Source organism: Lagenorhynchus albirostris, chromosome 9, assembly GCF_949774975.1.
Source record: "Lagenorhynchus albirostris chromosome 9, mLagAlb1.1, whole genome shotgun sequence".
Taxonomy (NCBI): Eukaryota; Metazoa; Chordata; class Mammalia; order Artiodactyla; family Delphinidae; genus Lagenorhynchus; species Lagenorhynchus albirostris.
This window is the reverse complement of record NC_083103.1, coordinates 13,988,131-14,012,837: the sequence shown is the minus strand read 5'-3', so window position 1 is coordinate 14,012,837 and position 24,707 is coordinate 13,988,131. Positions and strand designations below refer to the sequence as shown.

Below are 24,707 nucleotides of genomic sequence, written 5' to 3'. Positions count from 1 at the left end.
CTACATTTGTTTCCATTAGTTCTTACACCAAGCATACGTTCTCAAGGGTTAAACAAACACAAGCAATTTGTCCTGAGCCACAGACCCAATGGACTGACCAGCTGATTAGTATTTTGAACTTGTGAGTTATAATGCCTTATCTACTACTGCCTTGATGCTAAGTGACCTACTATAAACACCAGTATCTTGGTGCAAAAAAATCTTTCATCGCTAAGAGTTTTAATAAATATAAAGTGCCCTGAAAATACTTTTTAAAGTCTCTGTAATAACTGACACCCTCCCATGTATTCTATATTTCTCTCAGCAGTTTTCACAAACAAGAACTCATTAAATCACTTCTCCCATCCATACCTTTTCTAATGACGTTTCAGGAAGAAAACTCTCCTCTCTTCCTAAGTTGTTCCATATTTAGTCTTTTCCCATAAACTTTTAGAGGGACTGTAACAATAGCAATGATAATAGCAGCTATTGCTTATAAAGTGTCCTAAGACTTCCCCATTTTATCTTCATATCAATCCAAAGAGGTTAGTATTATCATCCCTATGTCATCAGTAAAGAAAATGAAGTCCAAGTGAACAGCACAATGCTTGTTATACAGCATGTACAGGAGACATCTTTTTTGAGAAGAGCTTAAATAATTAGTCCAAGGTCACACACTCAACTTTAAGTGGTTGCACTAAGATTCCAAACCAGAGGTCAGACCTCCAAGCTCAGGCTCTTTCCCCACTATGCAACATTTGTCTCAAGCCTTGAGAAGAGAAGAAGAATCCAGAATTAAGGTTAAGTAATAATAGCTAACAATAGCTACCATTTATTTAGTGCTTACTACGTGTCAGGCACTTATTTATTCCTCGTAACAACCTCAGAAAAAGGGTACTATTATGTATTCATACTTTACAGGTGAAGAAACTGAAGCAGAGGCACAGCAGGTGAAGTGATTTGGCCACTGTCACAGAGCTAATACAAATCCAGATTGCGCAGAGCAAAGCCAGGATTTGAGCCTATGCATACTCTTACTCTTAACTGGCCCATACTCTTAACCACTGTGCTCTACTGCCATGCTAAAAACTTCCCTTGTCTTGAATGGCATGAAAACAAAACTTTTAACCTTTTCACAAAATGAGTAAATTGTAAGCCTTCATGCTTTGACTGAGAGAAAACTAGTAGTGCTTTTCTAAGCATGCGCACCAGACTTCTTTACAGGCACAGAAGATATGCCCCTAGTGATTAGATCACTGCACTGCTCAGGAAGTGGCACACTGTAAATCAGGTTAAGAGCCCCCAGCCCATCTCCCTCCACACCCAGACACACTAACCATGCACTGCAAGTTACAGGCAATTCAGAGATGTCCCTGTGCAATCTTCTATAAAATGAATGTCACTCTGGAAGTACCCAAGTGTGCATAGTACCCTTCCATCACCCTTTCATCCTCTTCCCAAACACCATAAAAAACACAGCAAAAGGAATGAATGAATCTAAGCTACTTAAAAATCATAACAAATGTCCAATGATAACTACAAATTTAAATGAGAAAAAAATGCAAAATTCTCATAATTTTGTAACTTGTCCAAATTCCACATTCAAAAAGCAGTAAGCCTCTTTGAAAGTCTCAATTCTTAGACTACCTTATTATCATAAATGCGCCTTGAAGGGTGCGTAGAAAAGCCCATTTTTGCCTCGGATTCTACAAATGTTGATATGCATATTTAAAACAAGAATCATTACTGTTGGATTACAAGTTATTGGGCTTTTATACTAATATCTATTAATATGACAATGTATTTAATAATAACAAATAAAAATATTAAGCATGGATTTAATATTTGTATATTAACATGTAACATGTACAGAAAATAAATAGAAAAACAGGACTGGACCTGGAGGTACTAAGAACCTGACACAATGAGAACAGGAACTACTGCAGCTCCCTCCATTGACATCGTAAAGTTGCCACATTTTCTGGGCTCTCTTTTGAATTAATGTGGCATCTGTTCCAAGTACAGCATGCTAACATTTTACTAAAAGATATTTTCATTCTACATTTGTATCTGGTTTGCTTTTTATTTGAACTCCTGTTTTATTTCAGTGGTCATTATTTCTTTATACCAAGTTGTCAATTTGGCATTCCTGATCTATCTCTCCTGAGCACAAAAAGGGTGGGGAGGAACCATCACCTTAAAACCCTCTAACAGCAAAAATTACAATATGCTTTGCATATAGATTAAATAAAGAAAATAAGCAGCACAAAGATTTTTGTGGGCTTTTTAGTATCAGGTCCTGATAAGCTAACGGCATCTGTTCCTTTCAGAAAAAGAATTCTGCTCTGGGGGGTGGGAGGGGGAGTAAACAAATACTAAACAGGATAATTCAAGTTACAAAGTTTGGTCTTCATGAAATGATGATTTCAATAATTTGCACATATCCAACTCTATCGAGTGATAATTGCTTTTTCAGATAGCCTCAAAAATGCTGCAGCAACAAGCCAAATACAACCACTTGTACTTAACATGCATGCTGCATACTCCACAATGTTACGTCATATCAGGCACAGAGAAGACGCTTACCAAGCTATCCTGCGTTCTATAAACTGCCTGACAACAACAGAAAAAGCCACTGCCATCTCCACAGTGGGAGCAGGAGCTCAGGGTAGGCCAGCCTTTTCCCTTTGGACAACTCTGAAGAAAACAAATAAGGCCTATATTTTTGTCTTTTAAGCTAACCTCTCTCAAGGCCTTTACTCTCAACCATTCAGCCTTCACGGAAAGAAAGGCTGTTTCTTTAAAATTAAAAAGCTGTAAAAGATCGCTCCAACTTAAAAGCCCCACACCTTGTACCAACGGTCCTCCAGGTGTCCCCATGGCTACCTCTTCTGCAGAAGAATAGTCTATCTCCACTGCGAGTCTCCAAGTGGGTGTGCCCACCCGGGGGAAAGAAGAGGACCGTGGGAGGAAACACAAATTATATTTTTAAATCTCATCCTTTTAAAAATTTCTAATTTCCTGTATGTTTTATAACATACACAAAATACTAGGTTCAGTAAATTATATCTAAGTATACATTTACTGGGGGCCATAATATTTAAAAGTTTGGATACTACAGGTTAAGACCAAAACCAGAATATGAAAGTCAGAAAATTACGGCTCTGCTATTAACTTACTCAAATTCTTGTCTCTGCCTCAGTTTTACCGTTCTCAGTTTTACCGTCCATGACATGAACTGAGTCCTTTGTACACTTATAAAATTATCATGAGAAATAATAAAATACTCTCTAGGGCATGGTCTGAGCCACACAAAATGAAAAGCACACATGAATGCTACCAACAAGAAATAACCAAAAAATAAAGAAAGAAAGAAATAACCTTAACATGGCTTGTTAAAACTAGTTAACTGCTACACCCTACCAGATCCAATTCTTAGAATTTTAAGGCCATGCTTTATTTAGCACTTCACTAAATACGGGTCTAAAGAAGTATAAATCACCTTAGATAGGAGCGCATTCTAGAATTAGAATTTTTTTAAACTTCTATAATGAAAAACTTATTACCTATGAAATAAAATTTTTTAATTTAAAAATTACAAAGGTGAATTATGAATAACAACCTTATCAACAAGTCAAAACTCTCAAAGCCAGAATCAAAAGATATTTAATGCAGATTATGATGTCTTGAGTATGCTTTTTTTTTAATATATGTAACACCAGAAAAATGAATTATTGGCACTCAATAAATTATCAGCACTTCCAATAATTTACCTTTTTTTACTGCTTTAAAAAATGCTGGGTTACCAGTATAGCATTTGAAGGTGGCTGAGTAAGTAGGGATAGGGATGAAGGTGAGTTCCACCAACACTACTCATATGAAGAACTAATTCCTGGGCAGGATATCTGGATGCCCATTAAACAGTACTGGTCTGAGCCGTTACTAATTAAAACAGCACAAGCATTTTCTTGGTTTTAAAACTCTACTTTACTGTGAAAATGTTGAATGAATCCCTCCTAACAACCAGGAAGAGAGACTACCAGTTTAAAAAAAAAAGTTATCTGAAACCACAACTGATCTCTTTATAAATAACTATCAGAATAAACTAGCAGAATTTAATTCTGAAGTGATACTTTCTAAATTACTTGTGCAGCACAGAAAACAATGTTGTCATTTTACATCAGTTAAGACTTTAAAATTTTTTAAATAACAATGGCCATTTCTAAGGCACTAGGTGCAAGTAAAAAGAACTTAAAATGCTTTTTGCCCCATAGGTAATAATCAGTCTAGGGCATTAGGTTTGTAATCTTAATGTACAAATCTTACCCACCTCTCTCCTTCCAACCCCACTCCCATTTCCCACCTGAGCCTTATGTTCAAAAACAAGCAAGTTTTTTAAATAGCCACCTGAAAAAAGTAAACTTCAAGAGAGTATTATGGTATGATTCTACTTATTTTGAAAATTCATATACATTATACATAGTTAAATGCACAGGAAAATTTTTAAGTAGGTGAGAATGGGATAACTTTAGTCTTCTACTTTACACATATCTATATTGCAAGTATTACTTTTATAACTCCGATGCTCTGCCTTTTAATATTTTTAAAGTATTAAAATAACATTAAATATTAAAAGAAAGGACACTTACCATCAAATGCTCTAAAATGTTGATAGTTAAATAACAACTAATTGAAATAGCCAATGTAATCTATCTGCACCTACTAAAAAAATTTATAAAATAACCTATCGTGCTCCCATGCCCAAATTCTAACCTTTAAGAAATAGGTATTAGACCCCACTCCACAGTAGGTGCTGTGCTTGGCAATGGGCATACAATGATGGACAGGACATACACTATCCCAAATGCCTTCATTTCCAATCCATTCCAGTGCTTACTACTTCCAAAACATTCAACCTAACCCAACCAAAATCAGATGAAACATTCTTAAAATGATATGTCATAGCTGTGGCCATTTCAGTAGATTGAAAAACTTCTTTAGTAATTCACTTGCTAGGTTTCTATGGGAATTGCACAGTTTAGTACAGCATTATAGACACTTAAGAGGAGGAGCTCTGGAATCAAACCTGGGCTTGAGGTAAGATTGTATGATTTGCTACCTATGTTATTCCAGGGAAGCCTTCATTTCCTCATCTGTCAAATGGGAGTAGAATAATAACAGTAAATCCTCAGAATATTGCTGTGAGGATTAAAATTAAATGAGATCCTTTATGTAAAAAAGCTTAGTACTAAACATAATAAACACTCAGCAAATGTTAATTATTATTAATAATATTATAATAGATAACTTTAAAATACAAAAACCGTTCACAACTTGCCAAATATTTAAAGTCTTATACCTATGCCATTTCTCTAAGAACAAATATGTATATTTGTGTATGTTTGTATATTAACACATAAAAATATTTTTAAATATAAAAACCCATAATTGAAACTTTTCATTACTGTAACACACCAGTACATTTGTGATATTTTTATATATATGATATATACACACAAAGGCATCAGCGCACGCTGTCAAGAACTACACTGTAACACATGCTAAGAACTTGTCTGTTGGCCATGGTGGGAGGGTGGGGGGATCTAGATCACCAATTATGATTCTAACTCATATATTTAAATTTTTTTAAATATTAACATTGTTAACACAATACAGAGAAATATCTTAAAATCCAGCCATCTATTAGTGATTAAAAACTCAATTTATATGTATTGATACTTCTTTAGTCTATAAAGTACATTCATGAGTATTATCTCATCTAATCCTTTTAGCAACATAGTGAAGCAGGCTTTTAGCATTATCCCCATTTTACTACAGTACTGGGAAAACTAAAGCCCAGCTAGGATGAATTTCTCAAATGCATAGCTAGTGACAGGACTGATCTTAAAGCCAGGTCCTCTGACACCATCACAACCATTTCATTTACATTGGTCTCAGACATTTCATTAAAAAAAAGACAGAAAACTGTGCTCAATAATTTAGGTGTGTCAGAGAACTCTACAGATAATTATGCATGGCTGCCCAGTTTTACTCTCCTTGTTTCCTCTCCTTATATCTAACTATAGTATTTCAGGAATCACACAAGTGTGCACACTATAAAATGTAGAACAGAATTCATCCAAACTTCCTGTACTGGCCAATTAATACCAGAGACCATTTTCTCCCTTACATTTAGCCCTTTGAATTTAACATCTTTGTAACCACTGATTAATTTCATTTTAATATTACATCTTGAAAAGACGAGTTAACATGAAGTAAATAAAACCATTCATAATGTGGAAGAATATCAGACCAGATACCATAAATTTATGACACAGCTAAAGAATCTATCTCATGTCTAGTATGCAAACATTAACAAGTTTCAGTTCACGTTTGTGAAGAAAAAAAAAGGTTAGTATTATTATAGCGGAATGGGTTGTTGTATAAACAAGTACTTAAATAATTACTACTAAAGGCAGAGTTTTCTTAAATAAACACAGCAGCCCTCAGTAATAACATTTGAGGAACTCTGCTAGAGTAGAGACTGGCGAAGCAGATAAGAAAGACACTTCCCTGATTCTACATACACTCTAAGGCACACAAACCACAACTTATGCTTACATTTTTCAGTATTCCCAGGTGTCCCTTTCCCTTCTCAAAAAGCTAAAAGCCATGCAGATAAAAATATCCTTGAACAATCTCAAGAGCCTAAAAGAAGTCAGTGTCCTAAAAGAGAAAAATAATATAAAGACTTATGATTTCTTTGAACCTAACATTTTAAGTACAACCCACAGACCTGAAACTACATTTTCTTTCTGGGGCTGCTGCTCACTGGCCTCCAATACATCAATCCTATAACACTGTGAACTGTGGTGACAGACTGGTTCATGCTTCTAAACACAACAGAATTTTTCCAAGGTTACATACACCGTGACACGAGGAACATTTTTGCAGCATCTTATTTTCATTAGTCAACTAGTTTGGATGTTCTAACAGTGCAAACATTATTAACAAAGAAATTTTCATTATCTTTTGAACTCTCCAAAGTCAACCAAAGGCCATGGCACAGTGGCAAAGAGTACTGAATAGGCAGAGCTGAATCCTGGTGAAAATTCTGCTACTGGCTGGTTGTCTGACCTCAGGCATCTATCACTGAGGGAGAAACTGAGGTGCAAAGACATTTTAAGTACAGCAAAAAATTCCAGGGAATTGCCACATCATTACCATAGGCCAAAAATCTCAAGGCCTTGTTAGAACATCCTGGGTTTCTGATCAAGTAATAATGTAAAAAGAGAGTTAAAAATGTAAAGCATAATATTTTTTAAAATAACAATAACCACTACTACTACCACTATTGCTAACTCTATAAACATTTACTGAGCCTTCATTATGGGCCAGGAACTGTGCTAATCACTTTCACAGATTTTAACGTTTAATCCCCGCAACAACACTGACAGTAGTTAATAAAGTGAAAGTATTAGAACTCTCAAAAGGACAGAAATTTTAAGTTTACAAATGAAAATATAAACAAATTATTAAAGAAACCTTCCCTTTTTCTCTACCTTCCAGCCTATACCTTTGAGTATTAAATTTACACTAAAATCACATTTATTTTCAGGAGTCTGTCTTCCATTTAAAGAATACTGAGATTCAAGATGTTGACAATCATTACAGAAGAATAAAAAACTCTGAGCTTAAATACTGGCACCAAAAATACCCTTCCGTCCAACTTTACTGAATAATTGTCCCCATTCAAAGAAAAGAGAACAGCATACATATCCGGCCCCACAATAATAGTCTTCTAATTCTAATGCCCACACTAGCAATCAGTTAATGCTGTAATTATAGGGACCTATATCGTCACAGACAAAAAAAATTTACAACTGCGAAGTCAAGTTTTGACCCTATATACATACGTACGCTATTTTACATGTAAATCTTACAGTAAGTGACTTAAAAAAACAGCAAACTCATCTAAGGTAAACTAATACACTAGGGTGTTTCTGAAGACCCACTTTAGAATATCAGCAGCGTAATAACCATGATATTAGCAATCAAACTTTACTTAGCAGAAAGTTCTTAGAGGCTTGGGAAGCTGTGTATAAAATGGAGTAGACAGGAGAGAAGGGTTCCCTGTACTGTTTAAATCAACTACAGGTCCCAGCATGCAATGCTCTATTCTGGAGTTAGGCAAAAACCGCAATGCATCTTGGGACTTGTAGTAAGTAAACCACTTCCCCCTATCACAGTAAGTTTCAAGAAACTGAACTATCTAGCACAATCTGACTAGATCTTACTATCAGGGCCTAGTCAAATCCAGATAAAATTTGGTTGTTCTCTGCCCTAGCACAGATTCTTTAGCATATACTGGAAAAAGTATCAATTAACATTTAGATCAACATTTTCACGTTAGAAAAACCTTATACAGGATAAGCATATAAAAGAAATCCTTAAAAAGCAAAAAGATGTGTTACAATTTTTAAATTATATTTAAAGACACAATTTTTAAAACAATTTTTTAAAGTCTGATCAGTTTCAAAGCTTTCTATTCCCCACCCCCCAAAAAAGTTTTAATTGTTTTACCAGCTTTTCTCTTAACACTCTTTCAAGTTATGTTTTTATGAATAATTTTTCTTGAAGGAAATTCTCATAAGAAAACATTTCCCGTACTTTAATACTACCCATTAGGAAATGTATTCTTATAGCTATACACATACCACCATCACACACACACACAACAACAAAAAAACGAATAATACTTAAGTTCCTCTTTTGTGAAGTCCTTACTCAATATTTACCCCCTCCACTCCTCACCCTTCATTTCACACACACGTGTGAAAAGAACACTCAGGGGAAAAAAATTCCATTTCTCTCATCCACTGACGTCTTCAAAAAAAAAAAAAAAAATTTTTTTTTAAGCAATCGATAACATGTCCAAACCCAAGTAGACAACTTTGAGCTGTAATTTATGTATATAGTTTCTACACACACCCCTATTTTCTGCAAGACTGAAGGAGGAGGCTGGGAAAGAACTAAGTGCAATCTGCATCAGGAGGCCTAACACAGGTGGTGGGTTATTTTCAGGCAACAGCACCTTCACAAACATGCTGTGGAATACAGTCCAAGAAATTCCTAACAAGGAAAGATAAGCTGGCACACAAATTTAACATAATCCAGCTAAAAATCACCTGCAACACAAGCTACTACATTTCACCATAAAAGTGACAGGCTACTATAGGATCTGAAGCTTCATCAATACAACATACTGTCCATAAGGCCAGAGATAGCAGTTGCCATGGTTACTATCACCCACTTTTATCAGGAAATTATTGTCATTAACTCTGAAGTTTTGGGTACTTATTTAAAATTTAAAAAAACAAAAGTTTAGGGTTCTAACTGTTAACTGAATAAAAGAATCAACTACTGTTTAATACCTAAGTATGCTGCTTTAGAGATGCACATGGTTAACAATACTTGGATCTGCAGCAGAAAAAAATCAATTCCTTTCTGCTGCTCCTTCTCCTCAAGTACTGACAGTTTGTATTCTCAATGCAGCCAAAACAATAAAACAAAACCCATCTTTCTGGCTTCTGTGTTTAAGTTATTTTTCTCCCCTAGGCCCACAAACAGAGTCAAAATAAAGCCTAGATCATCAACCTGTTAGGCCCCATCCCTTTCCTAGTTCCAAATTACCGGTTCACTTTTTTGTCTACTTTAAAAAGCAGAAAAACATTTCCACAGATGATTCCAAAATATAGGAAAGAATAGTTTCCTCCAGCCGAGACCCGCTCACTATTTTGTATTTAGCAAGGGGGTGGGGGGTGTACAGTTTGCAGTGTATTGGAGGGAGAGAAGCAGAGAGGCATTCAAACTGCCAAACAAGTGTCCAGTGTAAGAAAGTTGCCTTAGAAAAGCCCAAAGGATGACTGAAACTCACATAATATTATCTCTAAAAGGGAAGAGTTCACCACCATCCCAGTTTAAGACTCAATTGATAGACAAGCAATATAAAAGTTATTCTTAAAGGTCTATTTCAGCATTCTCACAAAAGATAACTGTTCAGAAATTCAGTACACAAATACGATGATATGAAAGCCTACAAAACAGTGTGGCCACATATACACACAAATATACAAAGAAGGAAACATATGCTATTTAAGAAATAATTATCTACAATACTTTTAATGCAGTGTTAATATATTACCTCTTTAAAAACAAAACAAAACAAAACACCACAAAGCAGCAAAAATAAACACCTGGTAAAGTTAAAGTGATCAAAACACACTGCTATGCTCCTAAAGAATACTTAGGGCCTACAAAAAAAGCCCATGTACAAAAGTTCGGAGAAGTCAACATAAATCATTAATATTTCCCATGACAAATTAATATGAAAATTCAAACAAGAAATCAGCTCTGAATATAGATATAAAGGAATTCTGTCAAAGGTCAGAGACCTAAAACTTTAATCCCTTCCTTTTCTCCCTTTCAATACTAATCAAATACAAAAGACTTTGGCAATAAAATACTAAGGATACAAAATTTAAAAGCACATTAATATAACCTTAATGTCAGTATTTCCTCAATAAAAGCTTTAGTATTCACCGTCTGCAGGATGAAAACGTTAATATTACCCTGAGAGGTTTCATTTTTATCTAAACAGTTAAATGTTTTTCTCACCCTTCACCGAAGCAAGTTTCTACATTTCATTTCTAATTGAGGTTATTTCATAAAGAGCAGTCAATTCTAAAATTTAGGGTACTCTATCTTTTGATATGCTCATAAACATAGGAACTCCCAATTATCTATATGTCATTTTACCTTAGTCCAAATAGGTGAGCAGAGTCTATTAAAAAGGCCAGAACTCAAAGTTCTGAGTTTTAAACTTCTGGGTTATTTTTACACAAAAAATATTTCAGTGCACTCCTCTAGATTTGAGTAGTCATTTCCTCACGCATCCCTCTAAATTAGAAAAACAAAAATGATACACACACGTACCTAATACTAATGCATACAAATATGTCTTTTTCACTTTGAAACAAGTTTGAAAGGTTTAGTTAGTAAGAATATTTCAGAATGTTAGCAGGATCAGTCAAAACAATCAAAATATTAACTGTGACATCTGTTACTCTGTGTGTTAATAAGAGTCTATAGAAGAATCCGGGAACTTAAATAATCACTAAAATCAACTACTATCACATCAATGGTGAAATGAACAAAAACTTTAACAGGGAATACACATTTCACAGGATCTACAAAAGGAAAAATGATCTTTTTTTTGAATTAAGGGAAACTGCCTAGGCAGCATTTTTTAAACAAAGCTTCAAAACTGTAACAAAGAGCTTTTTGGTAACCACAGCAGTATTTAAAAAAAAAATTCATAAAGTGTTCTGGGTGCACTTTTAATGCACTCATTTCCCAAATGATATGGAGAAAGTTAGTATTTTAAAGACAGAAGCTTCTGTCCATGTATTAATTAGCCACCTATCTCAACAACTTAACATCTGCATGGTTTCTGACAATTTACAAAGCACTTTCACATGTATTATCTCATTTGATCTTATTGAGAAAAAAGTACAGTATTATTCCTAAAAAGCAAACAAAATTCAAGGCAGATTCATCAAATTTTCTACACATTCCCAAGTTTTTAAACTTTGACATAAAACTTTACAAGCCGCCACAGTAGCATGATATTTCCAGTGATAAATCAATTCACCTAACACTAACAGACTTTCAAAGGACATGTGCTATAAATGCTACAAAAATACTTTCATCTTTATGCAGTTATTGTTAAGTGTTACTAAGGGACATATCAGCAATGACCCATACCCACAGACAGAACTTTACTTCTAGCTCAAGAATCTCAGTCTTTGGAGGCCAACTCCAATACATCAACCATATGTATTTATAACGCTGAGTGCCTAAGAATTTATCTATTAGGATCACTGTCCATAGATTGGAGGAAAAAAACACAAAAAGTCTAAAAATTTTTCCATACAGTATCTCCCTTTCCAATAGTTCAAGTACTCTACATCCCACTTGTATTAACATTATAGGGATGACCATAAAGCCTAAAGTCCCAAGTCATACCAACTACTTTTGTTTATAGCCATCCATTGCACGTAATTTTTAAAAATGTGTTCAACACCCCACTCACCAATATGGGAATAACCCCTCTTCAAACTAAAATAATTCTAACAGCACTCTGTACCTCAGGGCAGCATCCTTAAGCTATCCACAGTAAGCAATCTACTTTGTGTAATATTGTAAGCAGGTAAAAAGCAAATGGAACTTTTCAATAGACTTACTCAAAATCTTTCTGGAACTTTAAGGTGTTAATCCTGTTGCTTAGTTGATGCTAAGTAGAGCTGTAATAAGTAGCAAGACCCTCAAAAGTCATAGATTTCCTTTATCTTGCTGCAGCACCTCCTGCTGGATAGCATTTAGAGTTCTTCATGTAAGCAGAAGAAGAGTATTTCTGACGCAGCTCTTTCCAGATGACTGAATGGGAAAAAGGATGGACCCTTCACAGCTAAAAGAAATAGGGCCCCATCCATCACTTATACCTCTTAAAAATAAAATCTGGCATAGGCAGGAGTCTTAATTGATTACTTTTCCAGTTCCATAAAGACCCGCCAGAGTTCAAAGTGCAACATGTTTAAATAAAGCTTGCAAAATTAGCTAAAAACTATGTTAAAAAGCCTTTAGAAGCACTCAAGGAAAAGACTATTAAGACCATCCAAGCAATGCCAGTCATATTGCAAATACTATTATGTTAAGACAAGCAAAAGTATGACATAAAGAAAAACACCTGGAATATTTTTAACATGTTAGCCAAAAGTTTGTGTTTTGCGAATTTTCTGCACTACTACTATGCTCTTCATTTAAGGATAGTTGTATATCTACAAAAGTTTTAAGTGCAGAAATTTTTTTCATAAACATGAGCATAACTGCACACAAAAATTTCCTCTTTGCCATCAAAAGATGTGTCCTGAGATTTAAAAGTGCATTCTTCAGACATTTTAAATGGCCCTTAATAAGCCAGTTTTGAGCCCACGATGTAGATTCCATATACAGAGACAGAAAAAAGAATAGAAAAGAACTTACCAAAATCAAAATGAATAATAGTATTTCCGGTAAAAATGTAGTAACAGTTTCCTACAACGCTGTGAAACCAAGTAAATTGTGAAACTTAAAAAAAGGGGGAGGGGGAGGGGGAGAGAGCTAGTCTTCAAAAACCAAAAGAAAATCTGACCTATTTATTTCCACTGCCCAAACTTGAGTGAACATCAGATGTAAACAAACAACATAAACACTGAAAAGTACACTCAGATGTCATAGCCCCAGTTTCAGTCCCCTTATCAGGCCCTCAATGAAGCTACAGACGTTGGTGAGTAACCTCTCTAAAAGGAGATATTCAAGCTCTGTGCCCTAAAGAACCCCTAAAAAGTGTGCCTATGAAAAGGTTTCCTAGAGTGCATAACTGCTTTAAAAAAAAAATTTCATCAGCCCAAATTAATCTGTTTCTAATATTCAGCTATCAATTATTAATATATAAATGTTCTTCCTTCTCTAACGTCCTCATCTCAAGCATCTACATTCCTGACACCTACTATTAACAAAAATGCACAGCTCGCACCCCAGTTATGGGGCAAATCTTTGCAATCCAAAACACAGTCACAAAGTTCACTGTCAAGGCCAGTGCTGAGGCCCGCATACCCCCGGACCTTAACTCACATTTGAAATTCTAGAAAGCCATACTTGCAGAGACATCATTTAAAAACAAAACAATGTGGACGTGAAAAGTAAGATCCTCTACTTCAAGACCTAAACAAAGAATATTTCAACATATGACCGGAATATGATGACACCAGATTCACCAATAAAAACAAAACCTGCCTACCATTAGCAGCCGTACCCCTCATCTCAACAACTCAACTACTTAGAAATCACTCTCAGCACATCTGCACCCCACAACCGGCGTGTGGCCTTCTCCGGGGGTGCAAGTCACAAAGTTGAAAGGAGACATTCTTCCCCCGGTGCCCTATCTCGACATCAACCCCTCCCGTGACAGGGCCACCTTGCTGCTACCCACCATCGCGAACGTGGTCAGGGGAAAAAAAGAAATCCTAACAGCACCGCTCAGCAGAATAAAGAGACCAAAGAGAGGATGACGAGAAGTGTTGGGAACTGCGTGCACGACGGGGCTGGACCAAACGGAAAGAGTCCCACTCCGCGCGCCCCTCCCCCCGGCGGGGGCGCGGGCGGGGGAGGGGCGGCTGCGGCCCCTCTTGGAGCGGCCTGGCGGCCCCGGCCAGCGCAGGGTCCCGGGGGCGCCCCGCGGCCGCGGGATGCGGGGGCGAGTGCGGGAGGACCGGCCCCGGGGTGAGGGGTGCTGGCACACTCTCCGGAATAACAAGTTGCAGAAGAAGAAGAATAAGCGGAATTTCCCCAACGCTGCTCCGGCCACCCAAGACAAATGCACCAACACACACATACACACACACACACACACACACACACACACACACTCGGGCCCGGCAGCGGCAGCAGCCGCAGCTTTTTTTTTTTTTTAAACCAGATCCCTCAGTCACCAAACAAGATGGTTTTCAAAAAAAAAAAAAATTAAATAAATAACCATAATAAAAACTTCCCCCCGACATCATCCTGGGGGGAGGGGGTAGTGAAAGAGCCCCGGCGACCACCCCTGGGCGGAGGGAGAGCCCAAGGGGGCGGACGAGGCTCCGCGCCCCCCGCCCACGCCGGCGGCCCCCTCCCCGGCCCCCCGCCGGGACAATGTGACGCCCCCTCCCCGCCACCCCCGGTGCGCCGCCTCTGTCACCCGCTCCGGCCCAGCACTCAGCGCCCAGGCTCCCGAAGCTGCTCATAAACTTACTTCCAATTTATCCTGGGGAGGGGTGGAGGGCAGAGGGGAGGAAGGGGGAGACAAGGTTTTTCCATTGTCTTTTTTTTATGGGGGGAGGAATAGGAAGGGCACGCAGGGGGGCGCCCCGAAGGGGAAGTTATTGCTCAAATCTCAAGTTGACTGAGGGGGTCCTGCCGAGAACACCCCCCTTTCCCTCCTCCCTCCCACACACCCCTCCCCTCCCCCTCCCTCCCCCCCAAAACAAACTCCAAGCAAGCAGACCCTGTACCTCCCAGAGACAAACACCAGAGACAAGACAGAGAGAGAGAGACAGAGAGAGAGAGAGACAGAAAGAGAGAGAGAGAGAGAGAGAGAGAGGAGGGAGGGGGGAGGGGGAAGGGGAAGGGGGGAGGGAGGGGAAATAGAGCTACTCCAGAAAAAAAAAGAGAGGAGAGTGAGGAGAAGAGAGAATGGAAAAGCTGGGATACTGCACCCTCCTGCTGCTGGCTGGCTGTCCCCCCTGGCAGCTGGAGGCAGGAACTCTGAGCAGGAGAAGCAGGAGGAGGAGGAGGAGGGAACTCTTCTTCATGGGGAGGGAGGGAAGAAGCTGGAGCTGCTGCTGCTGCTTCTGCTGCTGCTCTGGGCCTCTCGCACTTTTTAGATATTAGTGTGTTAAGATGGTAGGTTGTTCCCTTCTCCCTCCTCCTCCTCCTCCTCCTCCTCTCCTCTTCTCCCCCTCTCTCTCTCACTCACTCTCTCTCTCTCCCTCTCTCTCTGGGCTGTTTCTTTCCTCCTCTTCCCCAGGCAAGGGGGGGTGGGGAGGAGGGGGTGGGGGGAGGAACTGGATCCTCCTCCTCCTCCAGGAGAGACACACAGGCCCCGGGCCGGAATGTGGGGGGAAAATCAGAGCAGCAGGAGAGAAACTGTGGGAGACAAACAAGCCCAACTCTTCATCCTCCTCCTCCTCCTCTCAGCAGCAGCAGCGAGCACCACCAGCCCATTCACCACCCGGCCCCGGGCCGCAGCACCTCCGCCGCCTCAGCCCGGGGATCCCTCCGCCCAGGCCCAGACACACTCGCCCGCGCGGGAGCCCGCCGCGCGGCCCCGCCGGCCCGCCGCCGCCGTGCGCGCCCCCGCCGCTCCCGAGAGCCGGGCGAGAGGGACTGGGGCTGGGAAAGCGGGGACGAGGGCGGGGGGAGAGGAGGCGCCGGGGTAGAGGGGAACGGCGGGGAGGGAGGGGGCCGCCGGGCGGAGTTGTACGGCGGCCGGCCCAGGCCCCCGCGCCTCCTCCCATGGCTTCACGGGGCGCGCGGTCCCCCCCAGGGGCGACGGGGCGGCGGCGGGAGGGGCGGTGGGGGCCCGCGGCGGCGCTCGGGCGGGCGGACTACTTGACGTGTCGGTGCGGCGAATTTATTTCACTTTGCCTAAGGAACGGGGTGTGCTGCGGTCCCCATTGCCTAGGGAAAAAACCCGGATGTAAAGTGAGTGAAACTAAACTAGAGTGAAGTAGGGCAGCAGCAGCCAAACTCCAGTGCAGCGGCGGCGGCGGTGATGGGGCTGAACAAGGAGCGGCGGCGGCCAAACTCCGGGGCCGCCGCAATGATGGGCCCCGTGCAGCGCTGCAGCTCGGCACCCGTGTAGCTGCAGCCGAGGCGAGGCCGGAGCCCGCTGCGGCCCCCCCAACTCAGCGGCCCGAGCCCAACTCCCCCTCCCGTCGCAGGAGCTGCACAGGGGCTCCGGAGCGGCCCCAACTCCCTCCAGTGCAACAGCAGTTGGAAGGGGGGAAATAAAGCCGCGAGGGCAGGGACGGAGAGAAGCGATGGGGAAGCACTGCAATGGGAGAGCGTGGTCCAGGCAACAGGAGAAAGATGCAACCTCAAGTCGAATGCAACATGCAATCCCCGGCCGCCGCTCGCCCGCTCCCTCCCCTCGCCACCCCGCCCCCTTTCCAAATAACTACCCTTGAACCACTTTATTAGCCGTACTTAGTCCCACACTCGCTTCGGGGAGGGGCGGGGGACGGGATCCTTCGCTCACCTTTATTTATTGCTGCTTTCTCCCCCCTCTCCATGTTTTTTATTCCTAAGTTCTTTTGTTCTAAGGGGGATGATGGCATTTACTTTTCTGCTTTGTGTAGCAGGGCAGTCGCTGGGAATCAGCCACGTATAATCCGGCGGTTTGTCATATTTTATTAGTGAAAGTATTTTATGCCTATTCTACCTCCAAGGACTGTAACATGGAGAACTGCAGGGAGGAAAAAAACATCAGAAGAATTCTTGTTTTGAGAGATTTCTTGGCGGGGCGGGGAGGGCTTTTATTTATTTATTTATTTATCCCCCTGCAGGGGGGTTATTTAGATTTTCAAATCGATAGTTTTCAACTTAGAGCTGAATGTTTTTGTATGGAAATACTACTAGATTCTAAAACAACCCCCAACCACAATAAAGAAAAAAAAGTCCAAAATCTTAGATTAAAAAAAAAATCCCTGCTGGACAGTGATATTATCTGTTCTGTGTAGCACGCTGGACTTAACGTACTGTTGGCCTCCGAATGTTAAATAACAATAAGCCCGAACCTCAACTGAATACAAATGGGGGGTGGGGGTGGTTTTGTTTTTAAGGCTCAGCACTTTTGTAGCATCTGCCACTATGCATTTTCCAGGCATTGATTAGCCATGCAACTCCCATAGACATGAAGTCCAGTTTTTGCAGATAAAGAGCAACAGTGGTGAGATGATCTGCCCAAAGTCAAAGTGAGTCAATGACAGAACCAGAAATAGCCTTGGGCTCTATTTGTTACTAGTCACATCTTTTCCATTAAATACTAATTCCTCCAAGAAATAAACAGTATTTAAAAATAAATAGACGTTCTTTACCTTGTTATGTATTTCCACCAGAGGTGCTTTGAGATCCTTGGACATGCAGGCATTTTCTTACTTCTGTGACCTGCAAAATTAAGTTTCGTTTCTCAAGAGAAAGCAATTTTTTAGATTTTTGATTTCTTAAAGCTAAAAACTAAATAAAAGTACGGGCTTTATTTTATATGTGTAGGCCATTTAGTACCCTGAGCTTTACATTTAAAAAAATTCACAGCAGAGAAAGTGTGTAAGAGTTTGAGATCGAAAATGAAAATCCCTATAAATGATTCAAGAAGCCTGGTTGAAAAAAAGAAGAAGAAAAAGAAGAAGCCTGGATGGATGAACTCATAATGTTGTGAAACTAAACCCATAACACAGTCAGTATGAATAAAGGAAGGACTGCTCAGGTAGTAAGACGCAGCTTTACAATCTAGAGATAACTCTAGTGTATCTAAAAGATGAGTGAAGGCGGAGGCCTTTCAAGCAGGACCCACTAGGCACTGGACCATAATCTAATGGTGTCATTTCAAATCAGCCCAGGCTGTCAAATTTTTTTCAGAGCAAGACTATTTTAGTGTTCTTGCTGGGGGAAAAAAAAAAAGAAAGAAAGAAAAAAACTTTAAAATGTTTCAAAATTTCATAGAAAAAACTCAGAAACTCAAATTGTGCCTGAATATGTAAATGCTATAGAACAGGAGTCAGCAGACTTTCTTCTGTAGTAACCTGGATAGGAATTATCTAGACTTTGCAGACCATACAGTCTCTCTCACAACTTCTCAACTGTATGCAGTAGTAACACAGAAGCAGCCATAGAAAATACATAAACAAATGAGCCTGGCTGTGTTCTAATAAAGCCTTTATTTATGGGCCCTGACATTTGAATTCTATGTACTTTTCATGTGTCAGAAAATATTCCTCTTTTTTCACCCATTAAAAGAAACGTTAAAACATTCTTAGCTCGTGGGCCTCAAAAAACCAGGGGTAGGCAGGATTGGGCCCATGGGCTGTCGTTTATCAACCCAACTTTTGACGATGAAAGCCCCTGAACTTCTTGTACTAGAAGGTGCTTGGTTACTAAGATGTTTGAATAGCAGTCAGAAATCAGTGTCATGCAAACTCATGTTTTAGATATTTACACGTAATTAAAATAGTATAACCAAATAATTGTCTAATACTCATATAACTATCAAACTCTATGAAAAAGAATTCTCTAGCTTGTGGTTCATTGTTGGACCACGTTTGCATTTACATACCCTTCCTCACTCTAAGATGGTGAAGAGCAGTGGAACCAAGTAGCCGTGGACTCCCACACCCAAGAAGTATCACTCCTTCTCAGCTAAGGCACTTTAGGCAAATTACTTAACCTTTCAGAGCCTTAGTTTTCCTATCTTGTAAAATGCAGCTATTAATACCTACTTTGTAGGGCTGTTGAGAAAATTGAATGAAATAATTCACGGAAGGTGCTTAGCACAGTGTCTGGCACACGGAACCACATAACATATCTTTTCCTGTGCCTTCAAATTCATTTTCTGAGTTAATGTAACTAGAGAAGGTGAACACGTCGAGTCCCAATACCTGGTCAGTGCAGATGTGGCATATGGCGTCCAAGGAGTCTCGGGGTGACTTAAGGTTGTGATATATTTCTGTGGGTCTTTCTCAAGCTCATAGTGTGCCTGACGTGGGGCACTCACTAGACACTCACTAGCTGTGTGGCCTTAGACAAACATTTAGGCCTCCTGAACCCTGGTGTTTCTCATACATAAAATACATATAATACTCTGTAGGATTTTTGAAAAGGCTAACTGGCATAAATGCTAAAGAAAAAAGATAACAGTATAAGTTAGTGAAGATCCCAGAAATAAGCTGAGAATTCAAAGTTCACCATCAGAATCTCCTTTGAAGTAAACTGTTCAACTTTCAGACGTGAATGACGTAATAATAATAGCAGGTGCACAATGACTTAGAGTTTGTTCTCCGACCACCTAGTTACCCTCCAGAAAGCATTTAGTAGTCATCAAAACCCTGTTGAGCAAAGTTGTAAATCTCAAATTTTATTAAATATTGGAGTACAGTTTTTAATTTTTATATAAGCAGTCAAACCTTTCAGTGTTTTCCTATATATTCCTCCCTTCTGTCCCATGCTTCAAGAGGTCATCCAAAGTCCAAGATTAGGGCTTCCCTGGTGGCACAGTGGTTGAGAGTCCGCCTGTCGATGCAGGGGACACGGGTTCGTGCCCCGGTCCGGGAAGATCCCACATGCCGCGGAGCGGCTGGGCCCGTGAGCCATGGCCACTGAGCCTGTGCGTCCGGAGCCTGTGCTCCACAACGGGAGAGGCCACAACAGTGAGAGGCCCGTGTACCGCAAAAAAAACAAAGTCCAAGATTAGAAAAATACCTACAATTTTCTTCTCGTATTTTTATGGTTTCTATTTTTTACATTTACTGTGTGTGTGTGTGTGTGTAGCTTAGGAGGTAGGAATCTAAATAACTTTTGTTGGACAGAAAATATTTAATTAATATAGGGATTCTATTAGAGGATGTAAAATGTCATTCAAAATAACAAAACAGCTATCTCCCTATAAGGACTATCAGTCTAATGCAGAGATACTGTAAATATAGGAGAAATATAACAGAGGCATTATATATTGTAGTATCATAGGGAAGCATTATATATTAGAGAATAAAGAAGTTTCTTCTGCATTTTCTTATTTTATAGTTTTGTAGTAACATAGTACATGCCATACCCTAGATATTAAGGTTTTGGTACCTGTATTTGCATATGATTGTCTCTGATATTCTGGAATTCGACAGTATTTCAAACAACATAATGACCCGGCCCCCCAAACAACTACTGGAACAGCTTTCTCATCCAGTCCCCCCCACCCGCCACCTGTCCTTCACACTGTCCTTTTTTCTACTCCAGGCTGAAAACTAACCCCATTGTCTCTTAAAAGGTCACTCTAAAGAAGATTTGAACACTGCCTGAAAACCTGAGGGTCCTGCCTCTTCACTGAGGCAGGGAGGTAACTATTGGAGTTTTTTTTCCAATTCTTACTGGGCTGGAATAAATGAAAACCTGGCTTGTACCAACAAAATACTTAAATAAGGAGAGGAGACATATCAGTGTGATTTTTAAAGAATTATGACAGAAAATCCCCAGTGACTAGCAGAAGTTGAATGTATGTTCTTTCTCCCCTCTGTCTCAATGGTTTCTGATCTTTTAAAAATCTCTTTAACTGTCTTGTGTGTGCTTTTGTGGTGAGCTGAAATCATCATTGGAAATGGGTCAGATATAACTGGTAACTAAATAAATACTGGTGGATAAGCAGTCAACCCTCTAGAGAGTATTCTTTTTTATTTATTTATTTTATTTTGGGCTGCGTTGGGTCTTATTTGTGGCACTCAGGCTTCTCGTTTCAGCGCGAGGGCTTCTCTCTCATTGTGGTGCATGGGCCCAGCAGTGGCTGCACACCAGCTCCAGAGCGTGTGGGCTCTGTAGTTGCGGCACGCAGGCTCCCTAATTGCGGCTCACAGGCTTAGCTGCCCCGCGGCATGTGGGACCTTAGTTCACCAACCAGGGATCAAACCCACGTCCCCTGCATTGGAAGGCAGATTCTTAACCACTGGACCACCAGGGAAGTCCCTCAAGAGTACGTTTCAATTTCCCTACTTTGTCATAATCACCAAGGTCAATTTAATCCTAAGCAACTTCAGGTGTATGTGTTTAGTAGCACTGACTAGACCAGGGCTCTTCAACGTCGCGCTATTGACATTTGGGGCCAGATAAGGTTTTGTCGTGGGGGCTTTGTAGGATATTTAGCAGTGTCCCTGCTCTCTACCCACTAGATGCCAATAGCACCCTCCCCTCACGGTTGTGACAACCAAAAATATCTCCAGACATTGCCACAAGTCCCTTAGGTGTGTATGGGGCAGGGAGGAGGGTAAAATTGCACCAGGTGGGGGATGGGAAGGTAGGGGATGGGGGATTTCAGGCGGTCAGGGTTGATCACCACTAAACAGATAGACGGATAAACGGATAAATGTAGGTGTGTATTTGCATATGTGTGACTCTACCCTCCACATGTGTGACGCTGCAGATCCCAATTCCTTTTCCAAAAAGTAACGGAGGTGGATCAGGGGGCCTAGGCTGGATCTGTTGGTAAAAACTAAAATGGTTTCAATTAGAGCTGTAGAAATGTCTGCCCTAAAGCTGCTGAGCTGCTAAAAGTATCACAGGGAGATCCTCCAAGACTGGGGATGTGGAAAGAACTTTATCATCTTGTTATTTGTGCCTTTAGTTTATCTATTATCAACATAAATAAATTGTATTGTGGGCCTTGAGCAAGGATGTTATCTAGTGGAAGGCATTCCCAGATTTGGAGTGTGAAAACCTGAGCTTGGGTCTGGGCTCTGCAAATGTCTAGCTAATCACTTTATCTCTCTGGGCCTATTTCCTTGTCCAAAATGGGTAAAACAATAATACTTAATCCACTGGGTTGTTGTGAAGGTCCAAGCTGTTCATGAGAAGTAGCAGGGCTTATTCTTGAGGAATTAGGAACATTGAAATCATACGGTCCTGGGTTGACCTTGGGTAGATGATACACTATTGTAAGCCACAGTTTCCTTGTGTGCAAAATATAGAAATAATCATATGACTTCATAGAGTTGTCACAGAGGTTAAATAAGTTACATGTGCTGGATAAATATTATTATTGGTCTTTGGTGAACTGCATCACATTGCACAAATACATATCATTTTATTGTTATTTCTTTTCTGTGAACACTGAAACCTGAAAATCTGAAGAACTAATTAATACATCTATACAAGTGAAACCCTATTATAAATATGTTACAACCCAAATTCCAAACAAGTGAAAGCAGCGTTAAATTGTAGTGTGCAACCTTTCATTTTCCAAGTTAAATCAGTTAGGGCACAAGTTTTTTGCAATGACGTAAGGTTCTCCTCCCCTTATTGAAATAATGTTCTAATAAGTTTTCTACAGCCTCTGTATCACATAAAACCCATGGGGTCAAGCACAGCATGCCCAGCTAGCACAATGTACGTTCATCCTGAATATTGAAATCTGACTACGTGCTGCAAAATTCACCTTCCCCAAAAGCATTGGCAAATTGTGTTGCAGTCCTAAAATGGGGGTGCAGGGAGGTATCTGAGGGTATCTTTTATAGAAACTGTTTAATTAAAGTATAACATTCATACAGAGAAGCGTACAAATCACATCAGGAATTTTCACAAAACGAACACACCTATGTAATCACTGAGTGTTTTTAAAGGTCTGAGAATTCTGTCATAAACATGTGTTTTATCATTAGGGGTGTAAAGAAAAAGGTTATCATGAATTTGGAAGAAAGCAGTGGAGATTTCCCAGAGGAGATAGCAACTGCCTTTGCTGTCCAAATGTGATTTTGAATTATCACGTGGCAGTTTTGCAAAATGATCAGTTGGATCAGATGGCCAAAGCCATATCACCATTTACCACTTGCTATATGATTCTGGACAATTAACTTCAAGTTCCTCAGTCTTCTCATCTGTTAAATGGGGATAAGAATAGAATTGTTATTAGGATTAAATGAAATAACGCTGGTAAAGGTTTGGATGAGTTCCGGCATATAAACTCTCAATAAATGTAAATTATTATCTATTTAGGATGATGCCCCTTGGGACAATAGGAAAGAAGTTACAGAGATCTCAAGAATTCTTTTAGAAAAAAAGGGAAATTTTGCACAGAAGGGGAGTTGGATCAAAATAGCTAAGGGGTGCTATCACTGAGCCCCAGGACCAGCAGGGAGGGTTGGTCTGTGGGAAAGCCTGCAGAATTAAGCCTGAGACAAAGCAGAGTACCTGGAGTTGGCAGGCAGGGTGCTGAACCAAGGAGCTGTAAAGATAGTGCGGTTCTGAACAGAAAGCCACAGGGGTGTGCCTGGCATCCAAACAGGACATGACCTGATTTTTCAGAAACCAGAGTAAGGTCTAGGAGTGATTGTTTGTTTGATGTGGGCCTATAGAGAGGAACGAGAGAAGAAGCAGCCACAGGAATCATAATCCCAGGGGTCAGATCCTTGAAAGCCCTGTCCACTGAAGGAAGGGGACTCATTTAGGGCTTTATCCACGGCTAGGAGACTGGAGCAACTTAGAGTTTAGGAATGACCTCAAATGTATCTGGCCTGGCATTCCTTCACACTGAAATACGATGGAAGGATGCACTTGAATCGACCTGGATCCTGAATAGAGAAAGATATACTACTAAAGAAGAAAAGAAAGGAGGCAGTCTGAGTCTCAGAACCCAGACATGGCAGAGAAATCTGCCCCTCTGAATGACGGCAACAAGGAGTTACCCCAAATCCAGCCAGCAGCCTGATTTGTCACAGCTGGACCTTAGAGTGTCCTTATTTCTTCTTCATTATCTCAATCTTGCAAATGGCTTATCCTCTCTCTAAGGGTCTTTGAAAGGAGGCAATTTGGTTTCTTTTTCCTTGATTGGTTGTAGGAGATGCATCAGAGTGTAAGATTCAGCAGGACAATTTTGGTGAATAAATGTGACCCACTGTGCTCATTTTGAGGAAACATCTGTCACTGATGGATAAAGAGTATGAAATACCCAAGTCAGGGATGGCAAATCTGTGGCCTGTGGGTTACCAGAGGTCTGAACTTAGCCTCAGAATCCTTCTCAACACAGTGCATCAGCCATTACCAACTATTTGGAGCTTGCTCAAGATAGAAATCCATTTTGTCATAGCAGGACTTACCCCTCATCCCTTGTTATAATTAATGCACCCATCCTAACCACTTCTCCCAAAGCCCAACACATAGGGTATCAGATATGTAATTTGCTTGGCTTCAACCTTGCATATTTAAATTAAGCCCTTGATAGGTAACAATTGCCTATTTAGGGACCTGTTCTCATATTTCTGAGTTTATAACTGATTTATGACCTATAAATAGTCACATCAACCTAATTGCTGAATAATTTATATACTGAGGTCATGATC

General features: G+C 40.2%; 1 protein-coding gene across 6 annotated transcripts in view; it reads right to left on the bottom strand.

The window, feature by feature from the left end:
- The window catches only part of PHF21A (PHD finger protein 21A), a 191,174-nt gene extending 175,278 nt beyond the window's left edge, over positions 1 to 15,896 (bottom strand). For 2 of the 6 annotated variants that reach the window (XM_060159323.1, XM_060159324.1), the window contains exon 1: positions 15,336 to 15,651. The gene's annotated coding sequence lies outside the window, so the exon portion shown is untranslated. Of the gene's footprint in view, positions 1 to 14,071; positions 14,140 to 14,872; positions 14,926 to 15,335; positions 15,653 to 15,870 lie in introns of those variants that run through there. The other 4 variants (XM_060159325.1, XM_060159329.1, XM_060159328.1 and 1 more) reach the window with 4 other exon arrangements.
- Between the last annotated feature and the right edge of the window lie 8,811 nt (positions 15,897 to 24,707).